General features: G+C 43.7%; 1 protein-coding gene across 3 annotated transcripts in view; it reads right to left on the bottom strand.

Annotated features, from left to right (window-relative positions):
* rasgrp3 (RAS guanyl releasing protein 3 (calcium and DAG-regulated)) overlaps nucleotides 1–10412 on the bottom strand; it is a 56651-nt gene extending 46239 nt beyond the window's left edge. For all 3 annotated transcript variants that reach the window (XM_052498511.1, XM_052498510.1, XM_052498512.1), the window contains exon 1: nucleotides 10214–10412. The gene's annotated coding sequence lies outside the window, so the exon portion shown is untranslated. The remainder of the gene's footprint in view (nucleotides 1–10213) is intronic.
* Between the last annotated feature and the right edge of the window lie 2118 nt (nucleotides 10413–12530).

Below are 12530 nucleotides of genomic sequence, written 5' to 3'. Positions count from 1 at the left end.
TGGTTATTCCACAAGAGTTGTTGTGAGCAGTTACCTGTAAACAGAGGCGCTTACACATGGGCCGCTGGGGTCTGTGGTGGGGCATCAGGACATGGGGGGGCATAGCACATGGACCCTCTGATGGTTGCTAAGTGCTTTCTGCTGTTACACCGCCGTCATACGTCTGTTATTAAGGGAAGCGGTGGTAGTAGGGGGCAGTGGATGGGATATTTCTCCCTTTCTCCTCCTATCAAATTGTGGCAGAACTGGAACGTGCACAAACATACTCCTAGAAAAGGGATTCTCAACCAGGGGGGCCCGGACTCTAGCGGGCATCAATTAATTTCCAAGTGGTATTCATGGACAAGCAGGGAAGAAAACTGAAATAAAATAAAGTTTGTGGAAGATCCCTGTCTGACGGGACATTTACACATAAAACGATACATAGAAAGTAAAAATAGCATATAGTTCAGAGGCCAGTTAAACTGGACATCAGCAAGTACAAAGAGACAGTGTGCAAAGCCACAACTTCAAGCTACCTGTCTACTAAAGCATTAACATTCTTATTCCTTCTAGCATGTTCTTAATACTGTCCAGGAAGTATAGTACTACTCACACATCCTTTAACCCCAGCCTTCCAGAGTAACAGACCACTCCCCTAACCGCCTCAAAATGTACTGCCTACACTGCTCCCAACTGGCCTCTTCTGCCCAAAACAGAGCCCTCACCATCACAAACCTGTCTTTCACATGGCCCTTCTCTCCCTCTATCATACTCTCTTTCGGCACAGTCAGTGAAACACAGACACCCCTTTAAGTGTGGAGCAAGTGAGCGCTGCCAATCCACACCCACACCCACACACACACACACACACACACACACACACACGCCAAAAAAGTATTATATACATTTTTAAAAATGTGTTGTTATCCAATGTTTTTCCACAATGATCCTGGTGTTTTTTGCTCAAAGTCAAAAAATGTGCTAAAACTGCATCAAAAGGGGTGCATGCCTTCCTCCTCATCCACAAGAGTTAGACACTTTCTATGATCGGTTTGATAACCCAGAGGTTCACCTTGAAGGACAGACGAATGGACAACATTTACACTTAAAGCCTAAATACATTTTCCTTTTGTAGGTTGGGGGGAGGGGGTGAACATGAGACTAGACAACATGAGAACAGCCATAATCCTCATGAACATGGGAATAGGGTCAATAGACAACATCCCTCTGATGCATTTGATTTATCAAGCTCGAATGTTGTTTTCATGAGTCACTTTTTAAAATGTTATGAACTGCATTTTTCAGTCATTTTGATTGTAACTTTGGATGCTACATTGGTCAATAGCTGAGCGTCATTTTGTCAGGTGCTACGAAATATGCCGCCATATGGCTACAATGGTATTTGCATTTGGGGGAAATGATTTGTAAATTTAGGTTAATGTCACTCTGGTTGTTGGAGCCATCTGTTGTATGGTATATGTATGGTATATTTGTAAGTAAACCTGTCTTTGATAATAGTCAGTACATACCCAGCCACCGACCTCATCACACGTCACTTACACACGTCACTAACACACACACACACACACACACACACACACACACACACACACACACACACACACACACACACACACACACACACACACACACACACACACACACACACACACACACACACACACACACACACACACACACACACACACACACGAGGAGGCTGTTGGGAGGAGCAAAATGAGGACGAGGTCATTGTAATGGCTGGAATTGATAAATGGAATGGTGTCAAACACATGGAAACCACACGTTTGACTCGGTTCCATTTATTCCATTACAATGAGCCGGTCCTCCTATAGCTCCTCCCACCAGCCTCCTCTGGTGTGTGTATTTGTGTGTGTTAGTGACGTGCGGTGAAGCCGGTGGCACACACACACACACACACACACACACACACACACACACACACACACACACACTATAAATAGCCCCAGAGTTTAATGGAAACAAGAGCCCCGGCCCATGGCCGCTCTGCAAAAAACAATCTGTGTAGCCTTGCTGGAGAAAGAGATTCAGATCGTGTTTAATAGTCACATGTACAGGGTTGCAGGTGTGATTGCAGGGTACAGTGAACATCTTAGGCTTTGAGCTCCAACATGCAGGACTAAGTGAAATAAAATAATGAAAATAAATGGTAAAAAAAATATATATATATAAATAGAACTATGTACAACTGTAGCAGAGATGAATAAATACAGTTGAAGTCGGACATTTACATACACCTTAGCCAAATACATTTAAACCCAGTTTCACAATTCTTGACATTTAATCCTAGTAAAAATTCCCTGTTTTTGGTCAGTTAGGATCACCACTTTATTTTAAGAATGTGAAATGTCAGAATAATAGTAGAGAGAATGATTTATTTCAGCTTTTATTTCTTTCACCACATTCCCAGTGGGTCAGAAGTTGCATACACTCAATTAGTATTTGGTAGCATTGCCTTTAAATTGTTTAACTTGGGTCAAAAGTTTTGGGTAGCCTTCCACAAGCTTCTCACAATAAGTTGGGTGAATTTTGGCCCATTCTTCCTGACAGAGCTGGTGTAACGGAGTCAGGTTTGTAGGCCTCCTTGCTCGCACACACTTTTTCAGCTCTGCCCACAAATTTTCTATAGGATTGAGCTCAGGGCTTTGTGATGGCCACTACAATACCTTGACTTTGCTGTCCTTAAGCCATTTTGACACAACTTTGGAATTATGCTTGGGGTCATTGTCCATTTGGAAGACCCATTTGCGACCAAGCTTTAACTTCCTGACTGATGTCTTGAGATGTTGCTTCAATATATCCACATAATTCTCCATCCTCATGATGCCATCTATTTTGTGAAGTGCACCAGTCCCTCCTGCATCAAAGCATCCCCACAACATGATGCTGCCACCCCCGTGCTTCACAATTGGGATGGTGTTCTTCAGCTTGCAAGCCTCCCCTTTTTCCTACAAACATAACGAGGTGCATTATGGCCAAACAGTTCTATTTTTGTTTCATCAGACCAGAGGACATTTCCGCAAAATGTACTCTCTTTGTCCCCATGTGCAGTTGCAAACCGTAGCCTGGCTTTTTTATGGCGGTTTTGGAGCAGTGGCTTCTTCCTTGCTGAGCGGCCTTTCAGGTTATGTCGATATAGGACTCGTTTTACTCTGGATATAGATACTTTTGTACCCATTTCCTCCAGCATCTTCACAAGGTCCTTTGCTGTTGTTCTGGGATTGATTTGCACTTTTCGCACCAAAGTACATTCATCTCTATTCTTTTGATTTTCCCATGATGTCAAGAAAAGAGACACTGAGTTTGAAGGTAAGCCTTGAAATACATCCACAGATATACCTCCAATTCCAATTGACTCAAATTATGTCAATTAGCCTACCAGAAGCTTCTAAAGCCATGAAATCATGTTCTGGAATTGTCCAAGCTGTTTAAAGGCTCAGTCAACTTAATGTATCTAAACTTCTGACCCACTGGAATTGTGATACAGTGAATTATAAGTGAAATAATCTGTATGTAAACAATTGTTGGAAAAATTACTTGTGTCATGTACAAAGTCCTAACGGACTTGCCAAAACTATAGTTTGTTAACAAGAAATTAGTGGGGTGGTTGAAAAACAAGTTTTAATGACTCCAACTTAAGTGTATGTAAACTTCGGACTTCAACTGTACATGTCCATTTGGGTGGAGGCAGAGTAAAGACTGTTTAGGGGGTGTGGGGGAATGACCATAAGTGGAGCCTGGGGGAGGGGGGAGCAGGTAGCTGACTAGCGGTGACTATTCAGCAGCCTGATGGTCTGAGGGTAGAAATTATTGGCCAGTGTTTCAGTTTTGCCATGATGCTCCTGTACTGCCTGTGTCTGAGTGATTGAAGCAGGGAGAACAGGGCATGGCTCGGGTGGCTGGGGTCCCTGATGATCTTCTTGGCCTTCCTGCGACACCTGGCAGTGTGCACCCAATGGTGTGTTCGGCTGCACGTATCACCCTCTGAAGAGCCTTGCGACAGTATGGTCTTGATGGTGCTCCTGTAGAACACCGAGTGCCCTCAAGTAATGGCCGAAGAGTTGCCGTCATGCCTTTTTCACCACGGTGTCTGTGTGGTTAGACCATTTCAGCTTCTCTGACATGTGTACGCCGAGGAATTTGAAGTTATTGACCGTCTCCACTGGCAGCCCAGTTGATGAGGATGGGGGCGTGTCCAGCCTGGTTTCTCCTGAAATCCACAATCAACTCCTTTGTTTTGCTAACGTTGAGGGAGGGGTACCTGGCAACACGCCGTCAGAGTGCCTACCTCTTCCTTGTAGGCTGTCTCGTCGTGTTGGTGATTTGTATTTATATTTATTATGGATCCCCATTAGAGGCTCCCAAGACAGCAGCTACTTTTCCTGGGGTCCGGCAAAATGAAGGCAGTTTTAAAAACATTACAATACATTTCACAACACATTAAGTGTGTACCCTCAGACCCCTACTGTACTGCCACATCTACAACACAAAATCCATGTGTATGTGTGTGTATGTTATCGTGTGTGTATGCATGTGTCTGTGCCTATGTTAGTGTTGCTTCACAGTCCACGCTGTTCCCTAAGGTGAGTTGATGTGGAATAGAGTTCCATGTATTCATGGCTCTATGAAGTACTGTGCACCTCCCATAGTCTGTTATGGACTTTGGGACTGTGAAGACCTCTGGTGGCATTTCTTGTGGGGTATGTATGGAGATTTAGTACGGACAGACTTCTCCCCATCTTAGCTACTGTTGTATCAATATGTTTTGACCATGATAGTTTACAATCCAGGGTTACTCCAAGCATTATTTCCACATGATTCATTACAATATTTAGTTGAGGTTTAGTGAATGATTTTTCCCAAATACAGTGAATTTAGTTTTAGAAATATTTAACTTAACGTATTCCTTGCCATCCACTCTGAAACTAACTGGAGCTCTTTGTTGAGTGTTGCAGTCATTTCAGTCGCTGTAGTAGCTGACGTGTATAGTCCTGAGTCGTCCTCATACACAGACACTCTGGCTTTACTCAAAACCAGTGCCATGTTGTGAGTAAAGATTTTTAAAAGTAAGGGGCCTACTACTGTTGTGTCGTCAGCAAACTTGATGGTGGAGTTAGTACTGTATGAGGTCACGCAGTCGTGGGTATACAGGGAATACAGGAGGGGACTGAGGACGCACCCTTGCGGGGCCCCCTTGTTGAGGATCAGTGTCGAGGTGGTAATGTTGCCTACCTTCACGACCTGGGGGCAGCCCGTCAGGAAGTCCAGGACCCAGTTGCATAGGGAGGAGTTCAGGCCTAGGGCTGTGAGCTTTGTAATGAGCTTATAGGGCACTATGGTAATGAAGGCCGAGCTGTAGTTGATGAACAGCAACCTCATATATGCATTTGTCCATTGTAAGGGGAATGGCGATTGCGTTGTCCGTGGATCTGTCAGCGAATTGGAGAGTGACGAGTGTGTTGGGGGAGGTAGGAGGTGATATGGTCTTTGACTTGCCCTTCATGGGGCTCCCGAGTGGCGCAGCGGTCTAAGGCACTGCATCTCAGGGCAAGAGGCGTCACTGCAGTCCCTGGTTCGAATCCAGGCTGCATTACATCCGGCTGTGATTGGGAATGCCATAGAGCGGAGCACAATTGGCCTAGCGTCGCCTGGGTTTGGCCGGGGTAGGTCGTCATTGTTAATAAGAATTTGTTCTTAACTGACTAGCCTAGTTAGATCAAATAATAATGATGACGGAAGTGCTGCTCGTCTGGAGTCATTCGGTTCAGTTACTTTCCCTTTCTTGGTGATGATAGTGGACATCTTGAAGCAGGTGGGTATAACAACCTGAGTTAGAGAGAGAAATGTCAAAGCACACAACAGCCGGCTGGTCTCCAATGCTCTGAGGGCACGGTTAGAGATGCCGTCTGGGCCGGCAGCCTTGTGAGGGTTAACACGTTTGAATGACTTACGGCCAGTCCTCAGTGGAGACTGAGTGTTTAGCCCACGTTGTCATCAGGGGCTCTCTGCAGCTCACGGTCATTGTGCTCAAATCTTGAGAAAAAGGTGTTTAGCTCGTCTGGTATGGTGACGTAGGTGACCGTGATGTGGCTGGCTTTCATTTTGTAATCCGTGATCGTTAAGAGCCCCTGCCACATACGCCTTGTGTCCGATCTGCCAAATTGCTCCTCCACTTTGTCCCTATACTTGTCGTTCGCCCTCTCAAGTCATATTTGTACTGTATAACCAAACAGTACACTAGCCAATCACCTTGCTCTGTTTATAAGCAACATCTCTCTCTTTCAGAGGGAGGGAAAGGGAAAGAGTGAGATAATAATGAGAGAGAGATAGAGGGAAGAGAAGAGAGGATTGTGTCTGTGTAAGAGAGAGAGCAGGGGGGGAGAGAAAAATAAAGGTGGGGAAAGGAGAAGGGTTAGGAGGAGGAGAGAACTCTCCCATGGTAGTGATTTATCTCTCCCTCTCAGTCGCCTGCAGTGCTGGCCATAATTAACATCAGTTGGGAGATGCAGGTGGAGCAGATAGTGGCAGCCGTGATGTGAGCGAGAGAGAGGAAAGGAAGAGAAGGAAGAGAGGAGAACCTGTTAGTAAAGGTTAATTATTGAAAAGTTGAATAAACAGGCTGTCTATCCCAGGCTGCTATCTGACTGGGACCTGACAGTCAAAAGTTTGGACACGCCTACTCATTCAAGGATTTCTTTATTTTTACTATTTTCTACATTGTAGAATAGGGAAGACAACAAAACTATGAAATAACACATGGAATTATGTAGTAAACAAAAAAAGTGTTAAACAAATAAAAATATATTTGAGATTCTTCAAAGTACCCACCCTTTGCCTTGATGGTAAAACCGATTCAAAATGTATGAATCGCCAGATCATGAATGTTTTTACTCATTTTGTTTCATTCAGAAAACACCTTTTTTGTTGTGACTGAATTAATGCGTATTTGAGGCATCTAACTGTGTATGACTGTCAGATAATTGTGTGCACCCCGCACAGTGCGGGAGACAGCCTCTCATGCAAATGAGAGGTAGGCCTATCTCTGTTCTAGGCTATTCGTACATCTGCGCGGCAACTTCAGCATTCAGATACTTGTAAAATGACAGTCACAATGTCAAATCATAGGCTTTAATAGTTGAGCGACAACCAACGTAATTTTCTGGGTTTACTGTTACTCATTGTAACTAGGGTTACTAGGGTGTATTCATGGATGCCAAGGGAAGCCAGCCTTCCCCAAATATTTGACCAATAAATAAATTAACATTTAAAATAATTTATCTTTCCTCTCTGTCTTTTCATAATTTTCCAAGTGAGGGAAACAGCACGCCTGTCTCATATGTGTAGCGCATGTATCTGATGCTGTCTGAACCAAAATGTTGCTGCCATAGCATTTGATTGATTGATGCCAGCAAGCATTTAACCTGCCTTGATAATAATTAGCCAATCAGCCTTGAGCTAAGCACAACTGTGGATTGTCCGGGTGCAGCAAATCAACCCCCCAAGGGAGGGCAGTTTGGATTTGGCTTCAGACCAATCAAATCACTTCCTTTATAAAACGTAATTTTCTGAAAAATGTGTCTGTTTCCGGTCTGCTTGTTTTGATGTCCTGCACAAGCTAGCCACATTGATAGGAATACATTTTTGTGTAAGTTTGTTATCAGTGTATTAAACTAAGCATATATATAGCGCTGTTGATTTGATTTTTTAATTGTTTAAGTTTAAATGGTGCTGGAATAGCGGCCTTATTGTATATCATGGTGGCGTATGAACGAATGGGTTATAGAGCAAACAATGCGATTATCACAACCTAAGTTGTAACATGGCTTTTTTACTGGTTTGGCTTGCTCAGTTACCATAACCAAATGCGCTGTAGAAAATTGTGTTTGACCGGAGTTCTGTAGGCCTACGCAACTTACATCCAACTGCTGATTGGGGTATTCAATCATTCAGATTTTCAGATGTTGATGTTTCAGGTTCAACATAAATACTGATCAAATCAAAATCTAATTTTATTTGTCACATACACATGGTTAGCAGATATTAATGCGAGTGTAGCGAAATGCTTGTGCTTCTAGTTCCGACCATGCAGTAACATCTAACAAGTAATCTAACCTAACAATTTCACAACAACTACCTTATACACACACACAAGTGTAAAGGAATGAGTAAGAATATGTACATAAAAATACATGAATGAGTGATGGCTGAACGGCATAGGCAAAATGCAGTAGATGGTATAGAGTACAGAATGTACATTTGAGATGAGTAATGTAGGGTATGTAAACATTATATAAAGTGGCATTGTTTAAAGTGACTAGTGATACATTTATTACATTGATTTTTTCATTATTAAAGTGGCTAGAGATGAGTCAGTATGTCGACAGCAGCCACTCAATGTTAGTGACGGCTGTTTAACCGCTTTGATGCACGGAGCAGTTGCCATACCAGGCGGTGATACGGCAAACTACCCGCCCTCCAGGACACCTACACCACCCGATGTCACAGGAAGGCCAAAAAGTACATCAAGGACAACAACCACCCGAGCCACTGTCTGTTCACCCCGTTATCATCCAGAAGGCTTTAAACAGTCAGTGTATTTGGTCATTTTTACATGAATAGGGTAATTTCATAAAAGACATCAATCATTTTTTCGAGATGCGCATGGTCGCAATCAGAGAGAGAATGGCGTCTTTTTGTAGGCACCAACTCCGCCATGGTTCACTGGACAAAGCCTATGAGGAAAAGTAATGCAGGTTTTTGGAGGGTTTTTGGATAAACGCATAAAGGCTTCAAAATAAACACATAAAGGCTTCAAAATTCATAAAGGTCATGTTAACTGACTGCTATCATCTCAGAACAAAATGTACAAGATATTTTAAGCCTGTGTTAACCTCAGACCATATTTTCACAGTTTATTCCAAAACGCTATTCTTTCACCATTCATTTTCCCGTAGGGATGGCTGAACGAACCAGAGGTAACTCATTTCCGGGTTTTAGGACTACAAGCTGGTCAGGACAGGAAAAGCGCTCCATAAAATTCCAAACGTCTAAACCATTTGCTTTTGAGACAGGGGTCAAATCAAAAGTTGCATTATATTAATTGGCTAAATGTCATGCTAATTTCGAAAGATAAATATTTACAGTACTAGGACAACAACAACAAAATGTATCTGCAAAAATGACAAGTTTATCAGTAGGTGGTGGTGATTTCAGTTAAAAGGTGGGTGAACAAAAAGCATAAATTGCCCCCCACCCTAATTTGATAGTGGGGTGGTAGATGCTCAGCCTTCCCTATGGCTCAGCTCAGGTGCCTACTCACACCACTGACATTGACACACACACTAACAGAGTGCCACTCAGCTTAGAGAAGTCATCTCAGACAGATCCAGCTCAGAGAGGCCCAGCTCCTGAGCTCCCATCAGCAGCAGCAATTACTTTCAAATGGGAAATTAATATGTTCATACAAAACAAGTGCATTGAATTGTAACGAATAGCATCAAATCGTTCCCCTAATCAAACTAAAATCGCTCGAATTGTTTCAAACTAAAACATATCGTTCTTGTATCGGAGCCCATGTATCTAGTTGCGTATCGAATCGTTCATGAAAGGAGAGATGCACATCCCTACTGTATAAGCATCCTCTATGTTGATTACACAAGGACAGCTTGTGTGCTAGATGTGTGAGCATCATTACTGCAACTAAATTGCCTCACCCCCAAAAAAAAAAAAAACAAATGTACTTTTAACTTTTAATAAATGAAATTCCTTTCATAAATCTCAATGTGTGATGACAGGCTGTCAGGGAGCTACTCCTGTGTGATGTCATCTGTCACGCTCCAAACACACACCACGGGAATGCTGACACAGTGCCCAGCTAGATTTACTGTCTTCAGGACAGATGGATAGACACACACACGCACGCACACACACACACGCACACACACACACACACACACACACACACACACACACACACACACACACACATAGTACATCACATTCTACTCTCACTCAAACAATCATCCTCCAATAACAGCACAGCGCACTCCTGTCTCATCAACATTCAGGTGAAAAGAGATTTGTCTATGTGCATATGCCCGGTTGTACAGTACGACAGACACAGTGGTGATGTGATAGTCTCCAGTCTCAGTTGAACAGCTGAATTTGCTGATTTGCATATTGCTCTTACCTCTTGTCTCTTCTTCAGTATCGTTTCCTCTCAGTGTTAGTCTCAGTGGGACAGGAGTAGTTGCGTACCGACTCTGGTTATGCTGCGGGGAACTGTCCACTCATGCTTAGACAACACTGTGTGCTGTGCGGGGCTCTCTGACCGAGCGAACGGCTCTCACTCCCAGCTGCTCTGGAGAGGCTCAACAAAAACATCACGCCTGAAGAGAGGGGAGAGGAGCATGTGACCACAGCAGTCTGTGTGCCTGCCCTCTCTCTCTAGCCTCTGAGCCCTCTCTTGCACACTATTTTTGCTCTCTCTCTCTCTCTCTCTCACACACACACACACACACACACACACACACACACAATCTCTCCTCTCGCTCTCTTTCTTACAATCAGTGCTCTCTCCTGCTTTCCCTCAGAACTCTCCTCTCTGGGGCTGGTGCAACTATCTCTCATCTAATGTCATTTGAAGCTTTGTGAAGCAGTTCTGGCTGCAAGAGTAGAGTTTTATCAGCCAATAAAACAATTCCTCCATACATGCACGTACGCATGCTCACACAAGTATATTTTTCAAACGCACGCACGCAAACACACGCCTGCCAAGCACTCGTCCCTTCATCGCAAATTTGCTTGAAAATCACATGTGGTATGGATTTAAGACAAATCCTGTGTGGAAAAAGAGGGTCTGATCTGTTCGAATAGGAGCCGTATAAATCAAAAGAGATACTGTACTTCTCTCCCTTACCATGCCCTGGTACAGCACCGGAGAGACAGGTGGAGAACAGGTGTACAGTCCGGACAAGGGGCACATTCCTCTGCCCAGGCGATGCCGACACCTACCAGATCTTACAACGCCTGGATAGGTATTTGACTTACCAGGAAACCACATCACATGTTATAGCAATCTGTGACACAGTTGACGACGTGGCACGCAACCATTGGTTGTCTGAGCAGTGGAAGGCGACCAAGACCTGTCGACTGCAGGTGGTTCTCAGAGCTAACGAGCATAACCCTGATACAGAAGAGAGCTGTTTGTGATAGTCTTGCCCTATAGGTCAGTGGCTAACACGGTGCAATTTGACCAAAGAGAAGGGTTCCACTGCAACATATCAAAACCAATAACAAGCATACAAACAGGACGGCAGGTAGCCTATTGGTTAACAGTTTTGAGCCAGTATCCAGAAAGTCTCTGGTTGGAATCCCTCCGCCGACGAGATCAAAAAAATATGCCGATGTGCCCTTGAGCAAGGCACTTAACTCTAATTGCTCCTGTAAGTCGCTCTGGATATGAGCATCTGCTCATATGACAACACATTTAAACATGAGAAAATGATTAAACATATTTACGTATGCAAACAGCTGTCTCTTACCTCCTCCTTATGTTAAGACTCAGTGTAAGGTTGCTTTCATCAAGACCACAATGCTACTACTTAAATGTAATATATATGTACTACTTGGTACAACTTATCCCTCTGACATGGCTTTTCTCTTCACTCGTTCTTTAGCAGACTGCCCAGTGAGACATGACTTAGGGGACTAGAAACCTGGACTTTTGACCTTGGAGTGACTAGTTAAAGTCAGCCCTGACCATTGGCTGAGCCGATCTAGGTCCTGACACCAGAAAAGATCCCAAACCCACAACAGAAACCAAGCCCTCCAAAACAACGTGGGCTTAGCAACATAGGATGTGATGCCACATAGATAAAGGGCTTGGTGACTGAAAAAACGTAGAATTTGCATGCTATTGGAGAACACATCTGAATAAGCATTAAACACACAATATTCTTAGTGGTATTCTACAGTGGTCAAGGTAGAAGTCAGAATACTCTCACTGTTGCAGTTATACATGTTATACAGGGTGGGATTCCGATGTGATCGAGAGGCAAATTGAGAAATGACCCATCTCTTCCAAATGACTTAAAAAGGGGGAATTATTGGTTGCCACCCGGGTCGCTCTCTTTTGTTCGGTAGAAATGATGGTCAAGCCTGACACTGGAGGTGCTAAGCTGAGTTTAATGCCGTTTGAGTCCCTCGTCAAAGGTTTCTGCTGGCCCCTTGTCACTGTGGGAAAAGCCCCATCTGGGTGACACTGGGTAGCTAGCCAGCCAGGAGGAGGGCAACAGTAACACCAAACATGTATTACCTAACTGGCTGTGGTGTCCTTTACTCTGCCATTCAGATGCTATTGGTTAGATCAGATCCATAATCACAAACGCACAGGTCCACAATGACCAGATGCAACGACTGAGCTTTTGTCATGTCGCTGTTGGCCTATATTAAGAACAGCAGCAGGAAAATAAAATGATTAGTCAAGTCTTCTCCGATGTGTTGAC

The sequence above is a fragment of the Oncorhynchus keta genome, chromosome 36, assembly GCF_023373465.1.
Source record: "Oncorhynchus keta strain PuntledgeMale-10-30-2019 chromosome 36, Oket_V2, whole genome shotgun sequence".
NCBI classification, from domain to species: Eukaryota; Metazoa; Chordata; class Actinopteri; order Salmoniformes; family Salmonidae; genus Oncorhynchus; species Oncorhynchus keta.
The sequence above is the reverse complement of the archived record's forward strand: the minus strand, read 5'-3'. Positions and strand labels throughout refer to the sequence as shown.